This window comes from Rhipicephalus microplus, unplaced genomic scaffold (genome assembly GCF_043290135.1).
Source record: "Rhipicephalus microplus isolate Deutch F79 unplaced genomic scaffold, USDA_Rmic scaffold_12, whole genome shotgun sequence".
Taxonomy (NCBI): Eukaryota; Metazoa; Arthropoda; class Arachnida; order Ixodida; family Ixodidae; genus Rhipicephalus; species Rhipicephalus microplus.
The window spans coordinates 18,982,800-18,996,712 of NW_027464585.1; positions in this window are offsets into that span (position 1 = coordinate 18,982,800).

The following is a 13,913-nucleotide window of genomic DNA, read 5'->3' on the forward strand; positions in this document are numbered from 1 at the left end:
CTAGCTGTGGAGTTTCTAGTTGCGGAGTTTCTAGATGCAGAGTTTCTAGTTGCGGAGTTTTCTAGTTGTGGAGATTCTAGTGGCGGAGTTTCTAGTTGCGGAGTTCCAAGTTGTGGAGTTTCTAGTTGTGGAGTTTCTAGTTGTGGAATTTGTAGTTGTGGAGTATATAGCTGTGGTGTTTCAAGTTGTGGAATTTTTAGTGGCGGAGTTTCTAGTTGTGGAGTTTCTAGTTGCGGAGTTTCTAGTTGCGGAGCTTCAAGTTGTGGAGTTTCTAGTTGTGGAGTTTCTAGTTGTGGAGTTTGTAGTTGTGGAGTTTTCTAGTTGCGGAGTCTGTAGTTGTGGAGTTTCTAGTTGTGGAATTTCTAGTTACGGAGTTTCTAGTTGTGGAGCTTTTAGTTGAGGAGTCTCTAGTTGTTGAGTCTCTAGTTGTGGAATTTCTAGTTGGGGAGTTTCTAGTTGTGGAGTTTCTAATTGTGGAATTTCAAGTTGTGGAGTCTCTAGTGGCGGAGTGAGTTTCTAGTTGCGGAGTTTCTGTTTGTGGAGTTTCTAGTTGCGGAGCCAGTAGTTGTGGAGTTTCTAGTTGTGGAGTTTCTAGTTGTGGAGTTTCTAGTGTTTGAATTTCTAGTTGCCGAGTTCTTTAGTTGCGAAGTCTCAAGTTGTGGAGTTTCTAGCTGTGAAGTTTCTAGTTGCGGAGTTTCTAGTTGCGGAGTTTCTAGTTGTGGAGTTTTTAGTTGAGGAGTCTCTTGTTGTGGGGTCTCTAGTTGTGGAGTTTCTAGTTGTGGAGTGTCTACTTGTGGAGTTTCTAGTTGTGGAGTTTCTAGTTGTAGAGTTTCTAGTCGTGGAGTCTGTAGTTGTGGAGTAGCTATTTGTTGGGTTTCAAGTTATGGAGTTTTTGGCTGTGGAGTTTCTAGTTGTGGAGTTTCTAGTTGTTGAGTTTCTAGTTGCCGAGTTTCTAGTTGCGAAGTCTCAAGTCGTGGAGTTTCTAGCTGCGGAGTTTCTAGTTGCGGAGCTTCTAGTGGCGGAGTTTCTAGTTGTGGAATTTGTAGTTGTGGAGTATCTAGTTTTGGTGTTTCAAGTTGTGGAGTTTCTAGCTGTGGAGTTTCTAGTTGCGGAGTTTCTAGTTGCAGAGTTTCTAGTTGCGGAGTTTCTAGTTGCGGAGTTTCTAGTTGTGGAGTTTCTAGTTGCGGAGTTTTCTAGTTGCGGAGTCTGTAGTTGTGGAGTTTCTAGTTGTGGAATTTCTAGTTACGGAGATTCTAGTTGTGGAGTTTTTAGTTGAGGAGTCTCTAGTTGTTGAGTCTCTAGTTGTGGAATTTCTAGTTGTGGAGTTTCTAGTTGTGGAGTTTCTAGTTGTGGAATTTCAAGTTGTGGAGTCTCTAGTGGCGGAGTGAGTTTCTAGTTGCGGAGTTTCTGTTTGTGGAGTTTCTAGTTGCGGAGCCAGTGGTTGTGGAGTTTCTAGTTGTGGAGTTTCTAGTTGTGGAGTTTCTAGTTGTGGAGTTTCTAGTGTTTGAATTTCTAGTTGCCGAGTTCTTTAGTTGCGAAGTCTCAAGTTGTGGAGTTTCTAGCTGTGAAGTTTCTAGTTGCGGAGTTTCTAGTTGCGGAGTTTCTAGTTGTGGAGTTTTTAGTTGAGGAGTCTCTAGTTGTGGGGTCTCTAGTTGTGGAGTTTCTAGTTGTGGAGTCTCTAGTTGGGGAGTTTCGAGTTGTGGAGTTTCTAGCTGTGGAGTTTTTTGTCGCGGAGTTTCTAGTTGCAGAGTTTCTAGTAGCGGAGTTTTCTAGTTGTGGAGATTCTAGTGGCGGAGTTTCTAGTTGCGGAGTTTCAAGTTGTGGAGTTTCTAGTTGTGGACTTTCTAGCTGTGGAGTTTCTAGTTGCGGAGTTTTTAGTTGTGGAGTTTCTGGTTGTGGAGTTTCTAGTTCTGGAGTCTGTAGTTGTGGAGAATCTATTTGTTGGGTTTAAAGTTGTGGAGTTTCTAGTTGTGGAGTTTCTAGTTGTTGAGTTTCTTGTAGTTGAGTTTCTAGTTGCCGAGTTTCTAGTTGCGAAATCTCAAGTCGTGGAGTTTCTAGCTGTGGGGTTTCTAGTTGCGGAGTTTCTCGTTGTGGAGTTTCTAGTTGTGGAGTTTGTAGTTGTGGAGTATCTAGTTGTGGACTTTCAAGTTGTGGAGTTTCTAGTTGTGGAGTTTCTAGTTGTTAATTTTCTAGCTGTGGAGTTTCTATTTGCGGAGTTTCTAGCTGCAGAGTTTCTAGTTGTGGATTTTCTAGCTGTGGAATTTCTGGTTGCAGAGTTTTAAGTTGCGGTGTTTCTAGTTGTGGAGTTTCTAGTTGTTGAGTTTCTAGTTGCCGAGTTCTTTAGTTGCGAAGTCTCAAGTTGTAGAGTTTCTAGCTGTGGAGTTTCTAGTTGCGGAGTTTCTAGTTGCGGAGTTTCTAGTTGCGGAGTTTTTAGTTGTGCAGTTTTAGTTGTGGAGTCTCTAGTTGTGGAGTTTCTTGTTGTTGATTTTCTATCTGTGGAGTTTCTATTGGCGGAGTTTCTAGTTGCAGAGTTTCTAGTTGTGGATTTTCTAGCTGTGGAATTTCCGCTTGCAGAGTTTTTAGTTGCGGTGTTTCTAAGTGTGGAGTTTCTAGTTGTTGAGTTTGTAGTTGCCGAGTTCTTTAGTTGCGAAGTCTCAAGTTGTAGAGTTTCTAGCTGTGGAGTTTGTAGTTGCGGAGTTTCTAGTTGCGGAGTTTCTAGTTGTGGATTTTTTAGTTGTGGAGTCTCTACTTGTGGACTTTCTAGTTGTGGAGTGTGTACTTGTTGAGTTTCTAGTTGTGGCGTTTCTATTTGTTGTTTTTAGTTTTCGAGTTTGTAGTTGTAGATTTTCTAGTTGCAGAGTTCCTAGTTTTGGAGTATCTAGTTGCGGAGTCTCTAATTGTGCAGTCTCTAGTTTTGGAGTCTCTAGTTGTGGAGTTTCTGGTTGTGGAGTTTATAGTTGTGGAATTTCTAACTGTGGAGATTCTACTTGCGGAGTTTCTAGTTGCAGAGTTTCTAGTTGTGGAGTTTCTAGTTGTGGAGTTTTAGTTGTGGAGTTTAAAGTTGTGGAATTTATAGGTGTGGAGTTTCTAGTTGTGGAGTTTCTAGTTTTCGGGTTTCTAGTTACGGAGTTTCTAGTTGTGGAGTTTCTAGTTGTGGAGTTTCTAGTTGTGGAGCTTTTAGTTGAGTTGTGGAGCTCTAGTTGTGGAGTTTCTAGTTGTGGAGTGTCTACTTGTGGAGTTTCTAGTTGTGGAGTTTCTAGCTGTGGAGTTTCTAGTTGCAGGGTTTCTAGTTTCGGAGTTTTCTAGTTGTGGAGTTTCTAGTTGCGGAGTTTCTAGATGCGGAGTTTCAAGTTGTGGAGTTTCTAGTTGTGGAGTTTCTAGTTGTGGAGTTTTTAGTTGTGGAGTTTCTAATTGTGGAGCTTCTTGATGGGGAGTTTCTAGTTGTGGATTTTCTGGCTGTGGAGTTTCTAGTTGTGGAGTTTCTAGTTGTGAGGTTTGTAGTTGTTGAGTCTCTAGTTTTCGAGTTTCTAGTTGTGGAGTCTCTAGTTGTGGAGTTTCTAGTTGTGAAGTTTCTAGTTGCGAAGTCTCAAGTTGTTGAGTTTCTAGTTGTGGAGTTTCTGGTTGTGGGGTTCGTAGTTGTGGAGTTCGTAGTTGTGCAGTTTCTAGTTGTGGAGTATCTACTTGTGGAGTTTCTATTTGTGGTGTTTCTAGCTGTGGAGTTTCTAGTTGCGGAGTTTCTAGATGCAGAGTTTCTAGTTTCGGAGTTTTCTAGTTGTGGAGATTCTAGTGGCGGAGTTTCTAGTTGCGGAGTTCCAAGTTGTGGAGTTTCTAGTTGTGGAGTTTCTAGTTGTGGAATTTGTAGTTGTGAAGTATATAGCTGTGGTGTTTCAAGTTGTGGAATTTCTAGTGGCGGAGTTTCTACTTGTAGAGTTTCTAGTTGCGGAGTTTTCTAGTTGTGGAGTTTCTAGTTGCGGAGTTTCTAGTTGCGGAGCTTCAAGTTGTGGAGTTTCTAGTTGTGAAGTTTCTAGTTGTGGAGTTTGTAGTTGTGGAGTATCTAGTTGTGGGCTTTCAAGTTGTGGAGTTTCTAGTTGTGGAGTTTCTAGTTGTTGAGTTTCTAGTAGTTGAGTTTCCAGTTGCCGAGTTTTTAGTTGCGAAATCTCAAGTCGTGGAGTTTCTAGCTGTGGAGTTTCTAGTTGCGGAGTTTCTAGTTGCGGAGTTTCTAGTTGTGGATTTTGTAGTTGTGGAATATATAGTTGTGGTGTTTCAAGTTGTGGAGTCTCTAGTTGCGGAGTTTCTAGTTGCAGAGTTTCTCGTTCCGGAGTTTTCTAGTTGTGGAGTTTCTAGTTGTGGATTTTCTAGCTGTGGAGTTTCTAGTTGCGGAGTTTCTAGTTGTGGGGTTCGTAGTTGTGGAGTTCGTAGTTGTGGAGTTTCTAGTTGTGAAGTCTCTAGTTAGGGAGTTTCCAGATGTGGAGTTTCTAGCTGTGGAGTTTTTCGTGGCGGAGTTTCTAGTTGCAGAGTTTCTAGTAGCGGAGTTTTCTAGTTGTGGAGATTCTAGTGGCGGAGTTTCTAGTTGCGGAGTTTCAAGTTGTGGAGTTTCTAGTTGTGGATTTTCTGGCTGTGGAGTTTCTAGTTGCGGAGTTTTTAGTTGCGGAGTTTCTGGTTGTGGAGTTTCTAGTTCTGGAGTCTGTAGTTGTGGAGTATCTATTTGTTGGGTTTCAAGTTGTGGAGTTTCTAGTTGTTGAGTTTCTAGTTGTTGAGTTTCTAGTAGTTGAGTTTCCAGTTGCCGAGTTTCTAGTTGCGAAATCTCAAGTCATGGAGTTTCTAGCTGTGGAGTTTCTAGTTGCGGAGTTTCTAGTTGCGGAGTTTCTAGTTGTGGATTTTGTAGTTGTGGAGTATATAGTTGTGGTGTTTCAAGTTGTGGAGTTTCTAGTTGTGGAGTTTCTAGTTGCAGAGTTTCTAGTTCCGGAGTTTTCTAGTTGTGGAGTTTCTAGTTGCGGAGTTTCTATCTGTGGAGTTTCTAATTGCGGAGTTTCTAGTTGCAGAGTTTCTAGTTGTGGATTTTCTAGCTGTGGAATTTCTCCTTGCAGAGTTTTTAGTTGCGGTGTTTTTGTTGTGGAGTTTCTAGTTGTTGAGTTTCTAGTTGCCGAGTTCTTTAGTTGCGAAGTCTCAAGTTGTAGAGTTTCTAGCTGTGGAGTTTCTAGTTGTGGAGTTTCTAGTTGCGGAGTTTCTAGTTGTGGATTTTTTAGTTGTGGAGTCTCTAGTTGTGGAGTTTCAAGTTGTGGAGTGTCTACTTGTGGAGTTTCTAGTTGTGGAGTTTCTATTTGTAGTTTTTAGTTTTCGAATTTGTAGTTGTAGATTTTCTAGTTGCAGAGTTCCTAGTTTTGGAGTATCTAGTTGCGGAGTCTCTAATTGTGCAGTCTCTAGTTTTGGAGTCTCTAGTTGTGGAGTTTCTGGTTGTGGAGTTTTTAGTTGTGGAATTTCTAACTGTGGAGATTCTAGTTGCGGAGTTTCTAGTTGCAGGGTTTCTTGTTGCGGAGTTTCTAGTTGTGGAGTTTCTAGTTGTGGAGTTTCTGGCTGTGGAGTTTCTAGTTTGGGAGTTTCTAGTTGTGGAGTTTCTAGTTGTGAGGTTCGTAGTTGTGGAGTTTCTAGTTGTCGAGCTTCTAGTTGTGGAGTCTCTAGTTGTGGAGTTTCTAGTTGTGGGGTTCGAAGTTGTGGGGTTCGTAGTTGTGGAGTTTCTAGTTGCGGAGTTTCAAGTCGTGGAGTTTCTCGTTGTGGAGTTTCTAGTTGTGGATTGTCTAGCTGTGGAGTTTCTAGTTGCGGAGTTTCCAGTTGGGGAGTTTGTAGTTGTGGAGTATCTATTTGTTGGGTTTCAAGTTGTGGAGTTTCTAGTTGTGGAGTTTCTAGTTGTGGATTTTCTAGTAGTTGAGTTTCTAGTTGCCAAGTATCTAGTTGCGAAGTCTCAAGTCGTGGAGTTTTTAGCTGTGGAGTTTCTAGTTGCGGAGCTTCTATTTGCGGAGTTTCTAGTTGCGGAGCTTCTAGTTGTGGAATTTGTAGTTGTGGAATATATAGTTGTGGTGTTTCAAGTTGTGGAGTTTCTAGTGGCGGAGTTTCTAGTTGCAGAGTTTCTAGTTGCGGAGTTTTCTAGTTGTGGAGTTTCTAGTTGCGGAGTTTCTAGTTGTGGAGCTTCAAGTTGTGAAGTTCTTTAGTTGCGGAGTTTCTAGTTGCGGAGCTTCTAGTGGCGGAGATTCTAGTTGTGGAATTTGTAGTTGTGGAGTATCTAGTTTTGGTGTTTCAAGTTGTGGAGTTTCTAGCTGTGGAGTTTCTAGTTGCGGAGTTTCTAGTTGTGGAGTTTCTAGTTGTGGAATTTCAAGTTGTGGAGTCTCTAGTGGCGGAGTGAGTTTCTAGTTGCGGAGTTTCTGGTTGTGGAGTTTCTAGTTGCGGAGCCAGTAGTTGTGGAGTTTCTAGTTGTGGAGTTTCTAGTTGTGGAGTTTTTAGTTAAGGAGTCTCTAGTTGTGGAGTCTCTAGTTGTGGAGTTTCTAGTTGTGGAGTGTCTACTAGTGGAGTTTCTAGTTGTGGAGTTTCTAGTTGTGGAGTTTCTAGTCGTGGAGTCTGTAGTTGTGTTGTAGCTATTTGTTGGGTTTCAAGTTATGGAGTTTCTGGCTGTGGAGTTTCTAGTTGTGGAGTTTCTAGTTGTTGAGTTTCTAGTTGCCGAGTTTCTAGTTGCGAAGTCTCAATTCGTGGAGTTTCTAGCTGCGGAGTTTCTAGTTTCGGAGCTTCAAGTGGCGGAGTTTCTAGTTGTGGAATTTGTAGTTGTGGAGTATCTAGTTTTGGTGTTTCAAGTTGTGGAGTTTCTAGCTGTGGAGTTTCTAGTTTCGGAGTTTCTAGTTCCAGAGTTTCTAGTTGCGGAGTTTCTAGTTGCGGAGTTTCTAGTTGTGGAGTTTCTAGTTGTTGAGTTTCTAGTCGCCGAGTTCTTTAGTTGCGAAGTCTCAAGTTGTGGAGTTTCTAGCTGTGGAATTTCTAGTTGTTGAGTTTCTAGTTGCGGAGTTTCTAGTTGTGGAGTTTTTAGCTGTAGAGTCTCTAGTTGTGGAGTCTCTAGTTGTGGAGTTTCTAGTTGTGGAGTGTCTACTTGTGGAGTTTCTAGTTTTGGAGTTTCTAGTTGTTGAGTTTCTAGTTGTTGAGTTTCTAGTAGTTGAGTTTCCAGTTGCCGAGTTTTTAGTTGCGAAATCTCAAGTCGTGGAGTTTCTAGCTGTGGAGTTTCTAGTTGCGGAGTTTCTAGTTGCGGAGTTTCTAGTTGTGGATTTTGTAGTTGTGGAATATATAGTTGTGGTGTTTCAAGTTGTGGAGTCTCTAGTTGCGGAGTTTCTAGTTGCAGAGTTTCTCGTTCTGGTGTTTTCTAATTGTGGAGTTTCTAGTTGTGGATTTTCTAGCTGTGGAGTTTCTAGTTGCGGAGTTTCTAGTTGTGGGGTTCGTAGTTGTGGAGTTCGTAGTTGTGGAGTTTCTAGTTGTGAAGTCTCTAGTTAGGGAGTTTCCAGTTGTGGAGTTTCTAGCTGTGGAGTTTTTCGTTGCGGAGTTTCTAGTTGCAGAGTTTCTAGTAGCGGAGTTTTCTAGTTGTGGAGATTCTAGTGGCGGAGTTTCTAGTTGCGGAGTTTCAAGTTGTGGAGTTTCTAGTTGTGGATTTTCTGGCTGTGGAGTTTCTAGTTGCGGAGTTTTTAGTAGCGGAGTTTCTGGTTGTGGAGTTTCTAGTTCTGGAGTCTGTAGTTGTGGAGTATCTATTTGTTGGGTTTCAAGTTGTGGAGTTTCTAGTTGTGGAGTTTCTAGTTGTTGAGTTTCTAGTAGTTGAGTTTCCAGTTGCCGAGTTTCTAGTTGCAGAGTTTCTAGTTGTGGATTTTCTAGCTGTGGAATTTCTCCTTGCAGAGTTTTTAGTTGCGGTGTTTTTGTTGTGGAGTTTCTAGTTGTTGAGTTTCTAGTTGCCGAGTTCTTTAGTTGCGAAGTCTCAAGTTGTAGAGTTTCTAGCTGTGGAGTTTCTAGTTGCGGAGTTTCTAGTTGCGGAGTTTCTAGTTGTGGATTTTTTAGTTGTGGAGTCTCTAGTTGTGGAGTTTCAAGTTGTGGAGTGTCTACTTGTGGAGTTTCTAGTTGTGGAGTTTCTATTTGTAGTTTTTAGTTTTCGAATTTGTAGTTGTAGATTTTCTAGTTGCAGAGTTCCTAGTTTTGGAGTATCTAGTTGCGGAGTCTCTAATTGTGCAGTCTCCAGTTTTGGAGTCTCTAGTTGTGGAGTTTCTGGTTGTGGAGTTTTTAGTTGTGGAATTTCTAACTGTGGAGATTCTAGTTGCGGAGTTTCTAGTTGCAGGGTTTCTTGTTGCGGAGTTTCTAGTTGTGGAGTTTCTAGTTGTGGAGTTCCTGGCTGTGGAGTTTCTAGTTTGGGAGTTTCTTGTTGTTGAGTTTCTAGTTGTGAGGTTCGTAGTTGTGGAGTTTCTAGTTGTCGAGCTTCTAGTTGTAGAGTCTCTAGTTGTGGAGTTTCTAGTTGTGGGGTTCGAAGTTGTGGGGTTCGTAGTTGTGGAGTTTCTAGTTGCGGAGTTTCAAGTCGTGGAGTTTCTCGTTGTGGAGTTTCTAGTTGTGGATTGTCTAGCTGTGGAGTTTCTAGTTGCGGAGTTTCCAGTTGGGGAGTTCGTAGTTGTGGAGTATCTATTTGTAGGGTTTCAAGTTGTGGAGTTTCTAGTTGTGGAGTTTCTAGTTGTGGATTTTCTAGTAGTTGAGTTTCTAGTTGCCAAGTATCTAGTTGCGAAGTCTCAAGTCGTGGAGTTTTTAGCTGTAGAGTTTCTAGTTGCGGAGCTTCTATTTGCGGAGTTTCTAGTTGCGGAGCTTCTAGTTGTGGAATTTGTAGTTGTGGAATATATAGTTGTGGTGTTTCAAGTTGTGGAGTTTCTAGTGGCGGAGTTTCTAGTTGCAGAGTTTCTAGTTGCGGAGTTTTCTAGTTGTGGAGTTTGTAGTTGTGGAGTATCTAGTTTTGGTGTTTCAAGTTGTGGAGTTTCTAGCTGTGGAGTTTCTAGTTGCGGAGTTTCTAGTTGTGGAGTTTCTAGTTGTGGAATTTCAAGTTGTGGAGTCTCTAGTGGCGGAGTGAGTTTCTAGTTGCGGAGTTTCTGGTTGTGGAGTTTCTAGTTGCGGAGCCAGTAGTTGTGGAGTTTCTAGTTGTGGAGTTTCTAGTTGTGGTGTTTTTAGTTAAGGAGTCTCTAGTTGTGGAGTCTCTAGTTGTGGAGTTTCTAGTTGTGGAGTGTCTACTTGTGGAGTTTCTAGTTGTGGAGTTTCTAGTTGTGGAGTTTCTAGTTGTGGAGTTTCTAGTCGTGGAGTCTGTAGTTGTGTAGCAGCTATTTGTTGGGTTTCAAGTTATGAAGTTTCTGGCTGTGGAGTTTCTAGTTGTGGAGTTTCTAGTTGTTGAGTTTCTAGTTGCCGAGTTTCTAGTTGCGAAGTCTCAAGTCGTGGAGTTTCTAGCTGCGGAGTTTCTAGTTGCGGAGCTTCTAGTGGCGGAGTTTCTAGTTGTGGAATTTGTAGTTGTGGAGAATCTAGTTTTGGTGTTTCAAGTTGTGGAGTTTCTAGCTGTGGAGTTTCTAGTTTCGGAGTTTCTAGTTCCAGAGATTCTAGTTGCGGAGTTTCTAGTTGCGGAGTTTCTAGTTGTGGAGTTTCTAGTTGTTGAGTTTCTAGTCGCTGAGTTCTTTAGTTGCGAAGTCTCAAGTTGTGGAGTTTCTAGCTGTGGAATTTCTAGTTGTTGAGTTTCTAGTTGCGGAGTTTCTAGTTGTGGAGTTTTTCGCTGTGGAGTCTCTAGTTGTGGAGTCTCTAGTTGTGGAGTTTCTAGTTGTGGAGTGTCTACTTGTGGAGTTTCTAGTTGTGGAGTTTCTAGTTGGGGTGTTTCTAGTTGTGAAGTTTCTAATTGTGGATTTTCTAGTTGCGGAATTTCTACTTGCGAAGTTTCTAGTTGGGGAGTATCTACATGAGTTTATAGTTGTGGATTTTCTAGTTCCACAGTTTCGAGTTGCAAAGTTTCAAGTTGTCGAGTTTGTAGTTGCGGAGTCGCTAGTTGTGGAGTTTCTAGTTGCGGAGTTGCTAGCTGTGGAGTTTCTAGTTGCGGAGTCTCTAATTGTGCAGTCTCTAGTTTTGGAGTCTCTAGTTGTGGAGTTTCTAGTTGTGGAATTCATAGGTGTGGAGTTTTTAGTTGTGGAGTTTCTAGTTTTCGAGTTTCTAGTTACGCAGTTTCTAGTTGTGGAGTTTTTAGTTGTGTAGCTTTTATAAGAGAAGTCTCTAGTTGTTGAGTCTCTAGTTGTGGAAGTTCTAGTTGTGGAGTTTCTAGTTGCGCAGTTTCTAGATGTGGAGTTTCTAGTTGTGGAGTTTCTGGCTGTGGAGTTTATAGTTGCGGAGTTTCTAGTATCGGAGTTTCTAGTTGTGGAGTTTCTAGTTGTGGAGTTTCTAGTTGTAGAGTTTCTAGTTGCGAAGTCTCAAGTTGTGGAGTTTCTAGTTGTGGAGTTTCTAGTTGTGGAGTTTCTAGTTGTGGGGTTCGTAGTTGTGGGGTTCGTAGTTGTGCAGTTCTAGTTGTGGAGTCTCTAGTTGAGGAGTTTCTATTTGTGTTGTTTCTAGCTGTGGAGTTTCTAGTTGCGGAGTTTCTAGATGCAGAGTTTCTAGTTGCGGAGTTTTTTAGTTGTGAAGATTGTAGTGGCGGAGTTTCTAGTTGCGGAGTTCCAAGTTGTGGAGTTTCTAGTTGTGGAGCTTCTAGTTCTGGGGTTCGTAGTTGTGGGATTCGTAGTTGTGCAGTTTCTAGTTTTGCAGTCTCTAGTTGTGGAGTTTCCAGTTGTGGAGTTTCTAGCTGTAGAGTTTCTAGTTGCGGAGTTTCTAGTTGCAGAGTTTCTAGTTGTGGAGTTTTCTAGTTGTGGAGATTCTAGTGGCGGAGTTTCTAGTTGCGGAGTTTCAAGTTGTGGAGTTTCTCGTTGTGGAGTTTCTAGTTGTGGATTTTCTAGCTGTGGGGTTTCTAGTTGCGAAGTTTTTAGTTGCGGAGTTTCTGGTTGTAGAGTTTCTAGTTGTGGAGTCTGTAGTTGTGGAGTATCTATTTGTTGGGTTTCAAGTTGTGGAGTTTCTAGTTGTGGAGTTTCTAGTTGTTGAATTTTTAGTAGTTGAGTTTCTAGTTGCCGAGTTTCTAGTTGCGAAATCTCAAGTCGTGCAGTTTCTAGCTGTGGAGTTTCTAGTTGCGGAGCTTCTAGTTGCGGAGTTTCTAGTTGTGGAGCTTCTAGTTCTGGGGTTCGTTGTTGGGGGGTTCGTAGTTGTGCAGTTTCTAGTTGCCGAGTTTCTAGTTGCGAAGTCTCAAGTCGTGGAGTTTCTAGCTGCGGAGTTTCTAGTTGCGGAGCTTCTAGTGGCGGAGTTTCTAGTTGTGGAATTTGTAGTTGTGGAGAATCTAGTTTTGGTGTTTCAAGTTGTGGAGTTTCTAGCTGTGGAGTTTCTAGTTTCGGAGTTTCTAGTTCCAGAGATTCTAGTTGCGGAGTTTCTAGTTGCGGAGTTTCTAGTTGTGGAGTTTCTAGTTGTTGAGTTTCTAGTCGCTGAGTTCTTTAGTTGCGAAGTCTCAAGTTGTGGAGTTTCTAGCTGTGGAATTTCTAGTTGTTGAGTTTCTAGTTGCGGAGTTTCTAGTTGTGGAGTTTTTCGCTGTGGAGTCTCTAGTTGTGGAGTCTCTAGTTGTGGAGTTTCTAGTTGTGGAGTGTCTACTTGTGGAGTTTCTAGTTGTGGAGTTTCTAGTTGGGGTGTTTCTAGTTGTGAAGTTTCTAATTGTGGATTTTCTAGTTGCGGAATTTCTACTTGCGAAGTTTCTAGTTGGGGAGTATCTACATGAGTTTATAGTTGTGGATTTTCTAGTTCCACAGTTTCGAGTTGCAAAGTTTCAAGTTGTCGAGTTTGTAGTTGCGGAGTTGCTAGCTGTGGAGTTTCTAGTTGCGGAGTCTCTAATTGTGCAGTCTCTAGTTTTGGAGTCTCTAGTTGTGGAGTTTCTAGTTGTGGAGTTTCTAGTTGTGGAGTTTCTAGCTGTGGAGTTTCTAGTTGCGGAGTTTCTAGTTGCAGAGTTTCTAGTTGCGGAGTTTCTTGTTGCAGAGTTTCTAGTTGTGGAGTTTCTAGTTGTGAAGTTTTAGTTGTGGAGTTTCAAGTTGTGGAATTCATAGGTGTGGAGTTTCTAGTTGTGGAGTTTCTAGTTTTCGAGTTTCTAGTTACGGAGTTTCTAGTTGTGGAGTTTTTAGTTGTGGAGCTTTTAGTTGAGGAGTCTCTAGTTGTTGAGTCTCTAGTTGTGGAAGTTCTAGGTGTGGAGTTTCTAGTTGTGGAGTTTCTTGTTGCGGAGTTTCTAGATGTGGAGTTTCTAGTTGTGGAGTTTCTGGCTGTGAAGTTTATAGTTGCTGAGTTTCTGGTATCGGAGTTTCTAGTTGTGGAGTTTCTAGTTGTGGAGTTTCTAGTTGTGGAGTTTCTAGTTGTGGAGTTTCTAGTTGCGAAGTCTCAAGTTGTGGAGTTTCTAGTTGTGGAGTTTCTAGTGGCGGAGTTTCTAGTTGCAGAGTTTCTAGTTGCGGAGTTTTCTAGTTGTGGTGTTTCTAGTTGCGGAGTTTCTAGTTGCGGAGCTTCAAGTTGTGGAGTTTCTAGTTGTGGAGTTTCTAGTTGTGGAGTTTCTAGTTGTGGAGTGTGTAGTTGTGGGCTTTCAAGTTGTGGAGTTTCTAGTTGTGGAGTTTCTAGTTGCGGAGTTTTCTAGTCGCGGAGTCTGTAGTGTTGGAGTTTCTAGTTGTGGAATTTCTAGTTACGGAGTTTCTAGTTGTGGAGCTTTTAGTTGAGGAGTCTCTAGTTGTTGAGTCTCTAGTTGTGGAATTTCTAGTTGTGGAGTTTCTAGTTGTGGAGTTTCTAGTTGTGGAATTTCAAGTTGTGGAGTCTCTAGTGGCGGAGTGAGTTTCTAGTTGCGGAGTTTCTGGTTGTGGAGTTTCATGTTGCGGAGCCAGTAGTTGTGGAGTTTCTAGTTGTGGAATTTCTAGTGTTTGAATTTCTAGTTGCCGAGTTCTTTAGTTGCGAAGTCTCAAGTTGTGGAGTTTCTAGCTGTGAAGTTTCTAGTTGCGGAGTTTCTAGTTGTGGAGTTTTTAGTTGAGGAGTCTCTAGTTGTGGAGTCTCTAGTTGTGGAGTTTCTAGTTGGGGAGTGTCTACTTGTGGAGTTTGTAGTTGTGGAGTTTCTAGTTGTTGAGTTTCTAGTCGTGGAGTCTGTAGTTGTGGAGTATCTGTTTGTTGGGTTTCAAGTTATGGAGTTTCTGGCTGTGGAGTTTCTAGTTGTGGAGTTTCTAGTTGTTGAGTTTCTAGTTGCCGAGTTTTTAGTTGCGAAGTCTCAAGTCGTGGAGTTTCTAGCTGCGGAGTTTCTAGTTGCGGAGCTTCTAGTGGCGGAGTTTCTAGTTGAGGAATTTGTAGTTGTGGAGTATCTAGTTTTGGTGTTTCAAGTTGTGGAGTTTTTAGCTGTGAAGTTTCTAGTTGTGGAGTCTCTAGTTGTGGAGTTTCTAGTTGTGGAGTGTCTACTTGTGGAGTTTCTAGTTGTGGAGTTTCTAGTTGTGGAGTTTCTATTTGTAGTTTTTATTTTTCGAGTTTGTAGTTGTAGATTTTCTAGTTGCAGAGTTCCTAGTTGTGGAGTTTCTAGTTGTGGAGTTTCTTGTTGGGGAGTTTCTAGTTGTGAAGTTTCTAATTGTGGATTTTCTAGTTGCGAATTTTCTAGTTGTGAAGTTTCTAGTTGGGGAGTTTCTACTTGAGTTTATAGCTGCGGATTTTCTAGTTCCACAGTTTCGAGTTGCAAAGTTTCAAGTTGTCGAGTTTGTAGTTGCGGAGTCGCTAGTTGTGGAGTTTCTAGTAGCGGAGTTGCTAGCTGTGGAGTTTCTAGTTGC